The sequence below is a fragment of the Mus pahari genome, chromosome 15 (assembly GCF_900095145.1).
Source record: "Mus pahari chromosome 15, PAHARI_EIJ_v1.1, whole genome shotgun sequence".
In the NCBI taxonomy this organism is placed as follows: Eukaryota; Metazoa; Chordata; class Mammalia; order Rodentia; family Muridae; genus Mus; species Mus pahari.
Window position 1 is genome coordinate 41,603,609 of NC_034604.1, and position 10,196 is coordinate 41,613,804.

The 10,196-nt window shown below is 43.7% G+C and overlaps 1 protein-coding gene across 1 annotated transcript in view; it reads left to right on the forward strand.

Annotated features, from left to right (window-relative positions):
• Commd10 (COMM domain containing 10) overlaps positions 1-10,196 on the forward strand; it is a 123,231-nt gene that overhangs the window by 16,997 nt on the left and 96,038 nt on the right. The gene's annotated exons all lie outside the window — the stretch shown is intronic.

Here is a 10,196-nt window from a genome sequence, read left to right on the forward strand (position 1 = left end):
TAACTATGGGGCCATGCATACCCACTGAGTCCAGCTAACTATGGGGCCATGTGTACCCACTGAGCCCAGCTAACTATGGGGCCCTGCGTACCCACTGAGCCCAGCTAACTATGGGGCCCTGCATATCCACTGAGTCCAGCTAACTATGGGGCCCTGCATACCCACTGAGTCCAGCTAACTATGGGGCCCTGCGTACCCACTGAGTCCAGGTAACTATGGGGCCATGCATATCCACTGAGTCCAGCTAACTGTGGGGCCATGCATACCCACTGAGCCCAGCTAACTATGGGGCCATGCATACCCACTGAGTCCAGCTAACTATGGGGCCCTGCATACCCACTGAGCCCAGCTAACTATGGGGTCCTGCATACCCACTGAGCCCAGCTAACAATGGGGCCATGCATATCCACTGAGTCTAGCTAACTATAGGGCCCTGCATATAGGGAACCTTCCTAATGGCTGTCTCCCTCTGCCAGCCAACTGCTACAAGTAGCTCCTCGGCTAGGGATAGGGCCTCATGACTCCCTTCCTCCCCAGGCTGCAGCTTGCTGGCTTGCTCCTCTGTAGGCCTTGTGCAGGTGACCACAGCTGATTGGAATTGATGAGTGCAGTAGTCACATCATGTTCAAAAGACAGTATTTCACAGCACTCCTCACTGCCCCCTGGTTCTTAGCTAACCTCTGTGATGTTCCCTGAGCCTTGGGATGGAGGAATGATATAAATGTTCCATTTATGGATGACCACGCAGTCTCTTACTTTAAGCATTTTGCTACTATACTGACCTCTGCCCACTGCTTCTCTGGCCAAGGTTAAGAGCATCACAAATGGTTACAAACATGATTCTTTTTTGTTGTTGTTGTTGTTTGTTTTTTTGAGACAGAGCTTCTCTGTGTAGCCCTGGCTGTGCTGAAACTCACTCTGTAGACCAGGCTGGCCTTGAACTCAGAAATCCTCCTGCCTCTGCCTCCCAAGTGCTAGGATTATAGGCTGCCTGTAAGGAGTTTTATATAGTATGAACTACTTCTTAGCCTTTACTAGCTCAGAATACCAACAGTGATATGATTGTCTTATTCTGTTCCTTTTGAGTGGCCTTCTGTGTCTTACGATAGAATCCATTTCTTACAGTTGCCCGTGTGATCTGGGCCTCAGAGGCTCTTCTACCAGACTGGCATCCATATGGCTATCTCCTTTACCACAGTTAGATCTATGTTTAAAGACCCTTCTATCGATGCTCAGCTTATTTGTACCACGCTACTTTATATTTTACCTGTTTGCTTTTTAAATTGTTTGCTTCTGTCCTATAATACAAACCCCACAAGGACAGAAGAATTTGTCCGCTTTGCTCATTGCTGTAGCTTAACTGTTGTGGTCCCTGGTAGATAGCAGATCCTCAAGGAATGGCTAAGTGAACCAATTGGTTAAGTCACCAATTGTGCTATTTTAAAATTCAATCTGTATGCTTGTCTTATAGAGAGGAGTATTTCTACTCATTGGTGAGAAAGGAACAGTTCCGTGAAGAGGTGTGAATTGTATTTTTTGTCCCCTAGTGTTTTTTTCACTTTATTTTTTCTTGTATTTTATAAACTCTGTGTATGTGCATATTTTGTGTGTGTGCATTGTGTGTGTGTTTCATTTATATTATGGCTCTTAAATCTTTTTAGAGTACTAAATTCTGGATATTTAAAATTTTCTCTTTAAAAGTGAGAGTATAGGAAGAATTCCTTTAGCTTGAGAGAGATGGAAATTTTTCTAGGGAACAAAAAGGTGATGGATTTTGCTGTTGATACAGCAGTCAATTTAAAGGGTTTTAATTTAAGAGACCTTTAATCAGTCTTATTTGGAGATGTATTCTCTTCTAAGTAATTTGCTGGGACTAGAAGCATTAACAAATTGAATAAAGATTTTGCTAATGCCAAAGAACTGTGCTGTTAGCAAGATTACCCCGGTGATGTCATCGTGCTCCAAGATGTGCGCTTGCTAAATACAGCTGTTGTTTTTTCAGCATTGCCAATTTGAGATCATTAGCTGAATGACTTTTCACTGTCCTCAAAACTTGTACTATTTATATATTTTTGACACAGAGCAATAGCAATGTGAAAGTCATTGATGTGTCTTACCAATGTCTTAAATTTGAATTTGGAGAGACATCTCATTATAGGAACTTTGAATAAATTTGTAGGTCAGGAAGCACACATTTCTTTGTTACCTTGAAAGTGAGGCCATGCTGACTCCTGTGTCTAAGCTTGAGGATACAGTTAGGGCATATTCCTAAGTTGTGATGTTTATTATAAGCATCTCTACCTCTTAAGACTTGGTTTGGTAACATGAAAAGCAGAAGGTTGAAAGTAGGTCAGTGATTCAGTTGCTTCCATTTGGAGTTTTGCAGAAGGTAGGTAGCATGTTCTGCTGACCTCTGGACACTGCTCAGTGGGTTGTCTCAGAGAGGTCTGCACTGTATGTTCTGTGGAGGGAGACAGTCACTTAGGGGGGTTCTCCCGAGTTCAAGGACGGCCTGGGCTGTATTAGTGAGTCCTGGACAAATCTGGGCAACATATAGCAAGACTTTTTAAATAAACAAATAACCAACCAAACAAGAAAGAGGCTTTTAAGAATGATGGAAGTTCAGAAACATACCCAGCTTTCACTCTCAAGTGAATTTGCGTTTATAACTCGTGCATTTTCCACAAGTGTTGTCCTGGTGTGAAGTGCCAGGTTTCTCTTCCCTCCCACTGGTCTCTGTAACGACTGTAATACTCTGTAATACTCTGTTGTCTGCTTGGATTGAAGCCACACACCTTCCTCGCCAAGCTTCTTAGTCTCGTCTCACTGCAGACATGGATGAGAGCAGCTAGCATCACTGTGCCCAGTTTGAGGGTTACCCTGTCTTCAAATCTCCTCCTCCAGATAGATTAGTCCATTGCCTTTAAACCCAGCCGAACTCAAGTTCTCAGGGCAGGTTGCAGCTAGATTCTCTGCTAGAGCGCCACACAAATGCCAGTCCCTGTTGGAGTCCTTGCTCTCCCTGGACTCTCAAAAACCAGGCCTCCCTCCACTGTACACATTCTTGTCTTCTAAGCTCCCACCAGAATGCTCCTTTGAGACTTTTTAGTCCAAAATTTTCTTGTTTCTGCTGCTCTACTGCAGAGCCCCCTGCCTGTTCTGTCTCGCCACCTCCCATCAGTGCTGGGATTAAAGGTTTGTGCCACATCTCAGGCTTTTTATGCGGCTTCTGAAGATGGAGCTCAGGTCTTAAGGATTATATGGTTTCATTGTTTTCCAGGCTATATGCTTTAAAATTATGCTTTTGTCCACTATTTCTAATCTTCTTTTATTTTATTCTTCTCACTCAGTGCCACAGTATTGCTTACTTATTAATCATTAATGTATCTTTTATCTGCTTGAATGTTAACTTCAGGAAATTAGGTATTTTCATTTTTTTTTTCAATGTTAAACTGCAAGCCTACACCTAGAACCTAGGGCATAATATGTCACTATTGAATGCTAGCTGAGTAAGTTCTAGAACAGTTACACCACTGGGATAATGCCAGAGTTAGAGCGGTGAGTGGTTCTGACTAGCTTGTCATTGTATATGCACATCAACACATCTATAGCATCTATAAAAGGAGTCTCTGAACTGTTAGGTATATTCAGGGCCTGTGTGAGAGGCCTGTGGTTTTAAACTGACTCCACAGTGGCTCACATTTCATTGCCTCTGGGGTGAATGTCAGTGTTATAATGCTTGCTTGTTCTCTCTGTCTCTCTGTCGGTCTCTGATTCTCTGTTTCTCTGTCTGTCTGTCTGTCTTTCCCCTCTCCATTTACTTGGTGGATAGCTGCCACCTTCATCACATAATGTCTTTTTCACTGTGTTGAAAAGACTTGGCGATGTCACTGTGTGAGGTTATTTGCACAGATGGCTCCTGACTTATTTACTGACATTTGATTTCCATATGCTTGCCCTCAACACTGCTACAATTCTTACAGTGTGCAGGATGCAGCATTCCGTTACCAGCTGACTAGCTGGCGTTTTGAGATGCGACCTCCTGTGCTTCCTGGAGTTGGGACGTAAGTGTGGAGAACATTGTTGGCCTTACACAACAGCTATGGCTGAGTCATCATTCCCACAGCTATTTAAAAAGTGGACAGAAAACTGAGGTGAAAGTGCCATTTTATAGACATTCTCATAAGCATTAAATTAATACTCTTTACTCAGAAGTAGAAATCATCCCTTTTCTGACAGGACCAGGTTTTCTCCCAAATTGTTAGGCTTATTGCTTAAAATTCATACTCATGTAGATAATTTTTATAGTTAGCTTCTGCTGTCAGTTTGACATGGACTAAGTGTCACCTTGGAGGAGGAACTTCAACCAAAGAATTGCCTCCATCAGATCAGCTTATGACAGGAATGAGGGAGCATTGTCTTAGCTGCTCACTGATATAGGAGGGCCCAGCTCATGGTGGCAGGCGGGTAATGCTGTCCCTGGGCAGGTGGGCCTAAGCTGTAAGGAAGGCAGTGACCAGGGCGGACAGAGCACGTCCATGCTCTCTGCTTCAAGTACCTGCCATGATTTCATTCCTTGACTTCCCTCGAGGAGAGGCTGTAACCTCCATAAGTTGCATTTGGTCACGGTGTTGATCACAGCAGCAGAAGCCTAGCTGGAACAAAGTATTTAAGAAAAAACACATATAAAATGCTGGTCAGTACGGATTTGCCTAATGCCAGATTTTTTTTTTTTTTTTTTGGTTTGGTTTGCTTCTGAGGGCAATGAGAATGAAACTTTCATTCTTTCTTTCTTTTTTTTTTTTTAGTTTTACACACCCTTGTAATTCGGAACCTATCATATACAAAGCAAGGAATGACTTGCATTAAATTACTTGATAATGCTGTAGTCATTACTTACATTATTCTGACAACAGAATGTAAAATCAACTCTGGCTTTAAATAAGAGACAAACTGATAGAACATGTTTGAAAATAAACAGCTATGTGATTTTATAAAAACAGAAGAAACAGATGTATGCAGGAGAGAAATGAGTGATATACTAGAAATGAGAGCCTGTACTGCACACTGATGGAGTAAGACAGGGTTTGGTTTTCTCTGTGATGTGGGCCTTGGAGGATGGGGTCACAGTGGCCATAAGAGAAGTCACGTCATATAAAGCCAACTCCAGAACTGTGTCATGGAACCAAATCTATAACAAGGGACACAATTCCCACCTAATCTGCTTTTGAAGATCGAACAGAGGTTTATTACATTTTTGGACAAATGGGAAAGCCCTGCCCTGAAATCAGCTAGGCAGACATGGAAGCAAATTAAATGTCTGTAAGTTCTTAGGCTTAAAAGAGCCTTAAGAGAGTTATTGTAAAAGTAGTTGACTGGGCTGGAAAGATGGCGCAGCAGTTAAGAACACAGGCTGCTCTTTTAGAGGACCTGGGTTCGATTCTCAGCACCTGCATGGCAGCCCACAACTGTCTGTAACTCCAGTTCCAGAGGCTCTGACATCCTCACATGGACACACATGCAGGCAGAACACTAATGCACATGAAATAAAGATTAAAAAATATAATAATAACAAAAGGACTTGGCAGTGATTGCGACCTGAGGGGAGGGCGGGAGGGCAGTGCCCGTTGTTAACTCCTGCTTTTGGGTGCATTGCCAAAGCTTTTACAAATCAATAGCTTTTGCCCACAAAGTTCAGTTTAGTGGTTACATCAGATTTCCTCAGTTTTCACCCAAAGTGAAGAAACTGATAGTTAGAATTAGGTGAGCTGTCTAGCAGCAGGGAAGAAGGACGAATGGCCCTGGAGTACAGATCTGACTGACTGACCAGGAAAATGCCAGCTTCCTGAGATGACCTGCACTCCAGCACTGTGGTACGTGTGGGCCTTCATCTCTGAAGATGTCACCCGAAAATTCAGCTGACGTGATTTGCCCCACACATGCCTAAAGAGTCGCTCTGTGTAGCCTTAGGTCTTTGTCCAGTTTCCTCTGAGAACCTCCACACTTGTCAGTAGAGCTCAAGTGCCCCTCAGCTCAAATGCTTGCTCCCAGTAGAGTTCCAGACTTTATGTTATTCAGATCTCAGTATATTTGCCGCATGTTCCCAGCTGTGCATGTGTACTGCAAAGTGTGTAATTTGAAATGCTCTAAATTACAGGACCTCTGTGTGGCACATTATTGAAAATGTACTGGATTTTTCAACCATTTTTGGTGTTTGGATTTCTGGATCAGGAATGTTCAAACTATGTACCTTACATACCTTTTCCTTTTTCAAGCAGTTTCTTGGGCTGGAGAGGTAGCTCAGTGGTTAAGAGCATTCACTGACTGCTCTTGCAGAGGTCCTGAGTTCAATTCCCAGCAACCACATGGTGGCTCACAACCATCTGTAATGGGATCGAATGCCCTCTTCTGGCGTGTCTGAAGACAGTGACAGCGGTGTACTCACATATGTTAAATAAATAAATAACGCAATTTCTCTTTTCCTCTGGAAGAAAATAGTATATATATTTAAACCTAGATACAGGAAAGTCCTAATTTCTGCCTTTTATCTTTCATCCACTATCTTTTCCCTCACTGAAGAGAGTATTAGGATGTCCATCAGCCTCACTGCCAGCGTGAAGGGTGTGCTCTCTTTCAGAATTACGTCACTGTTCCCTTCTGTGTGTGATTACTATGCCTTTTTAGTAAGCGACCTTAAGGCACAATTTTTGACTTGAAGTTTGAATTGTCTGATATTAATATAGCCCATGCAGCCTACTTTTATATGCTAGCTGTGTGGCATGACTTTTCTCTCATTCAAAACATTTTAATACTTCTACTTTTGGAGACATACCAGTTAAAATTTAGCTGCTTGTCTATTTACTTGTGTGTTTAGCTACTAACTTATTTGTATGTGTTCTAGTGTGTATGTGTGTGTGTGTGTGTGTGTGTGTGTGTGTGAGAGAGAGAGATAGAGAGAGAGAGAGAGAGAGAGAGAGAGAGAATATCACTTTTTACTGTATGTTTTGAGAGATAGTCTTTCACTGGGCCCATAGCCCATAGACTGGCTGGCCAGTGAGCTCCTGGGATCTGCCCGCCTCTTTTTCTGCCCTGCTTTTTATAGGTGCTGGGGACCTGATTGCCATGCTTGTATGGCAAGTGCTTTACTAACTGAGCCATCTCTCCAGCCATAGTTATTATTATTATTTTTTTTTAGCTTTATAGAGTTAATATTATAGTCATTAATTTGGAACATGTTCAGAATTGTGTTTTACAGAGTAATTACAAGTAATTATATTTGATTAAAATTTTGACATGGACATAGGAGACAAAAGAAAGTCATTTATCTGGGGGCTGGTGAGATGACTCAGCAGGTAAGAGCATTGACTGCCCTTCCAAAGGTCCTGAGTTCAAATCCCCAGTAACCACATGGTGGCTCACAACCACCTGTAATGGGAACTGATGCCCTCTTCTTTGGTATCTGAAGACAGCTACAGTGTACTCACATATAATAAATAAATAAATCTTAAAAAAAAGGAGAAGCCAGGCGGTGGTGGTGCATGCCTTCAATCCCAGTACTTGGAAGGCAGAGGCANGTGGATTTCTGAGTTCTAGGCCAGCCTGGTCTTCAAAGTGAGTTCCAGGACAGCCAGGGCTACACAGAGGAACCCTGTCTGGAAAAAACAAACAAACAAACAAAAAAGAAAGTCATTTATTAACTAGTAACATTTTCAAGTAAGAAACTATTTGTTAGATGCTTAGGAGGTAATGTATTTATAGTTCTGGAGTGAGTTAAAAAAACATTTAAAATATCAGTGGTTTATTCTCCATCTTGTAAATTTATTTTGCTGACATTTAAATCCAGACCCTGATAGGATAGTGTTTTGTCAGCTTGATACAAACTGGAGTCATCTGGAAGGAGGGAGCTTCGGTTGAGAACATGTCTTGATCAGATTGCATGTAGGCAAATCTTTGGGCTGTTTTCTTGATTAGTGATTTATGCGGTATCAATCCTGGGCTGGTGTTCCTAGGTTAAATGAGAATATAGATATGGTGAACAGGCCATGGGAAGCAAACCAATAGCAGCATCCTTCATGGCCTCTGCTTAGCTCCTGCCTCCAGGTCCCTGCCTTGAGTTCCTGCCCTGACTTCCCTAGATGATAGACTCTGAACTATATGCTAAATAAGCTGCCTCCCCCCTCCCCTGGAAGTTGCTTGTGGTCATAGTGTCTTCACCACAACACAGGAAGCAAACTAAGACCCTAAGTTTTAAATTTGAATATAAATGATACAACAAGATTCCTGAGTATTTTAATGTACAAATGTAGAGCATACACAGGACAGAGTTTTATTTTGAACAGAAGTAATATAGCTTAGGTAACTTAAGGCAGAGCTCCGCACTAAATTTTGTTGTGTTGCATGTAATTAAAATATTGATGACAGCTATATTTGCTTCTCGTTATGTGTCTCAGAGGACTAATTAGTGAACCATGAGACTTTCACCTTAGCAGAGAGAATGGCTCTTGTTCATATTTGTATCACCAATGCTCTTTTTAGATACAGCAAATAACATGTTCCAAGCAATGTAAAAGGTTACATCTTTTAATTTTTCTTTTAAGACATTTGTGTGTTTGATATATACATGTAATTTATTTTGTGGGATAGTCCTTAATTTATAGTTTTCTACAGTTTTTCATAATCTAATTTTGGCTGTGAATTTTTTATTAGTTTAGTATAAAAGTGATCTTATAGCCATCTTGTACATAAACCATTGACAACCATTTCCTAGTTTTGGGTCAGAAAAGAAATCTGATTGTGGGAGCTGTGGTGTGTCACAGTGTGTCCCACAGAATTCTCTTTTGTCTATACTTCTTTGCTTGCAAATGTTCATTGCAAGGACTCATTGGTCTGGTATGAGGCCTGACTTCTGCTACTCTATCAATACTGGAACGTCACTGGAACTCCCTTTTGGATATTCTGTGGATACCCTGTGTCATAGAGATCCTGTAGCTTTAGATCTGTAGGACCAGCCCCTTTGTGCACTCCTGCAGTTCATTGATGGGGTAGATGTTAGGATGGGCCAATTTAAAGCCCTGGATCTGGGCCCGAGAGGTATCTTTCCAGTTCTCATGCCTCAGGGGCTGACTCACCTGCAAGCTCTACCCTGCTGCCAAGGTGAGGTGCAGGGCTCGCTCAGTTGGTGACAGACATGGCCAGTTCTCTGGCTTGGACCCCAGGGCCAGCTCTCCAGTCTGCCGTAGATGGTAAGGGATGAGGATGAGGGAGTGGAGTAGGGAGTGTTTCCCTCATCAGCACCATCACCCCACAGACAAGAGGCAGGTCCAGCTCTCAGGGCTGGCTCACCTGCAACCACCACCTCTAGGGTCAGCTCTACTGCACTGCCCTGGCAAGGTTCTGGGCCCTCTCTCCTGACTGCTGCAGCAGTTGGTTGGCTGGGCCAGTCTCCTGATCTCATGACTCTAGGACCAGCTCTCTGCCTACTGTGGGTTTTAAGGACCAAGAGTAAGGGAGGGCATCTCTCCCTTGCCCACACTGCTATACCATAGATGAGGCAGGGCTGACTCACTTGCAATCCCCACACCCTGGGTCAGCTCTACCATGCTCTCATGACCATCAGGGCCAACTCTTCCACTTGCCACCTGTGGCAAGGGCAAAAGGAAGGAGAGGGGATCTCTCCCTTGCCAACAGAGGCAGTGCCAGCTCTCCCACAACCCCCACCTCCAGGGCCAGCTCTACTGTGCTGCCTAGGTGAGGTTCAGAGCCTGATCTCCTGTTCTGATGATCTCAGGGGTGGGGTTGGGGTCCTGAGGGGGATCTGTCCCTTGCCCATGTCACCATATGTCAGACAGGTGGTGAGGCTAGCTCATGAGGCCACACTCATGCCCTCACTGTGCCCCCCCCCCACCACCACCACCAGGGTCAGCTCTATTGTGTTGCTTAGGCAAGTTGCAGGGCCCACTTGCAGCTGATAAAGGGCAGGGCCAGCTCTCCTGCTCTCATGACACCAGGACCAGGTCTCCTGTGGCAGCAGGCAGTGAGGGACAGAGGAGGAGGAAGTGGAAGAGGAAGAGGAGGAAGAGAAGGAGGAAGAAGAGGAGGAGGAAGAGGAGGAAGAGGAGGAGGAGGAGGAAGAGGAAGAGGAAGAGGAGGAGGAGGAGGAGGTGGAAGAGAAGGAGGAGGAAGAGGAGGAGGAGGAG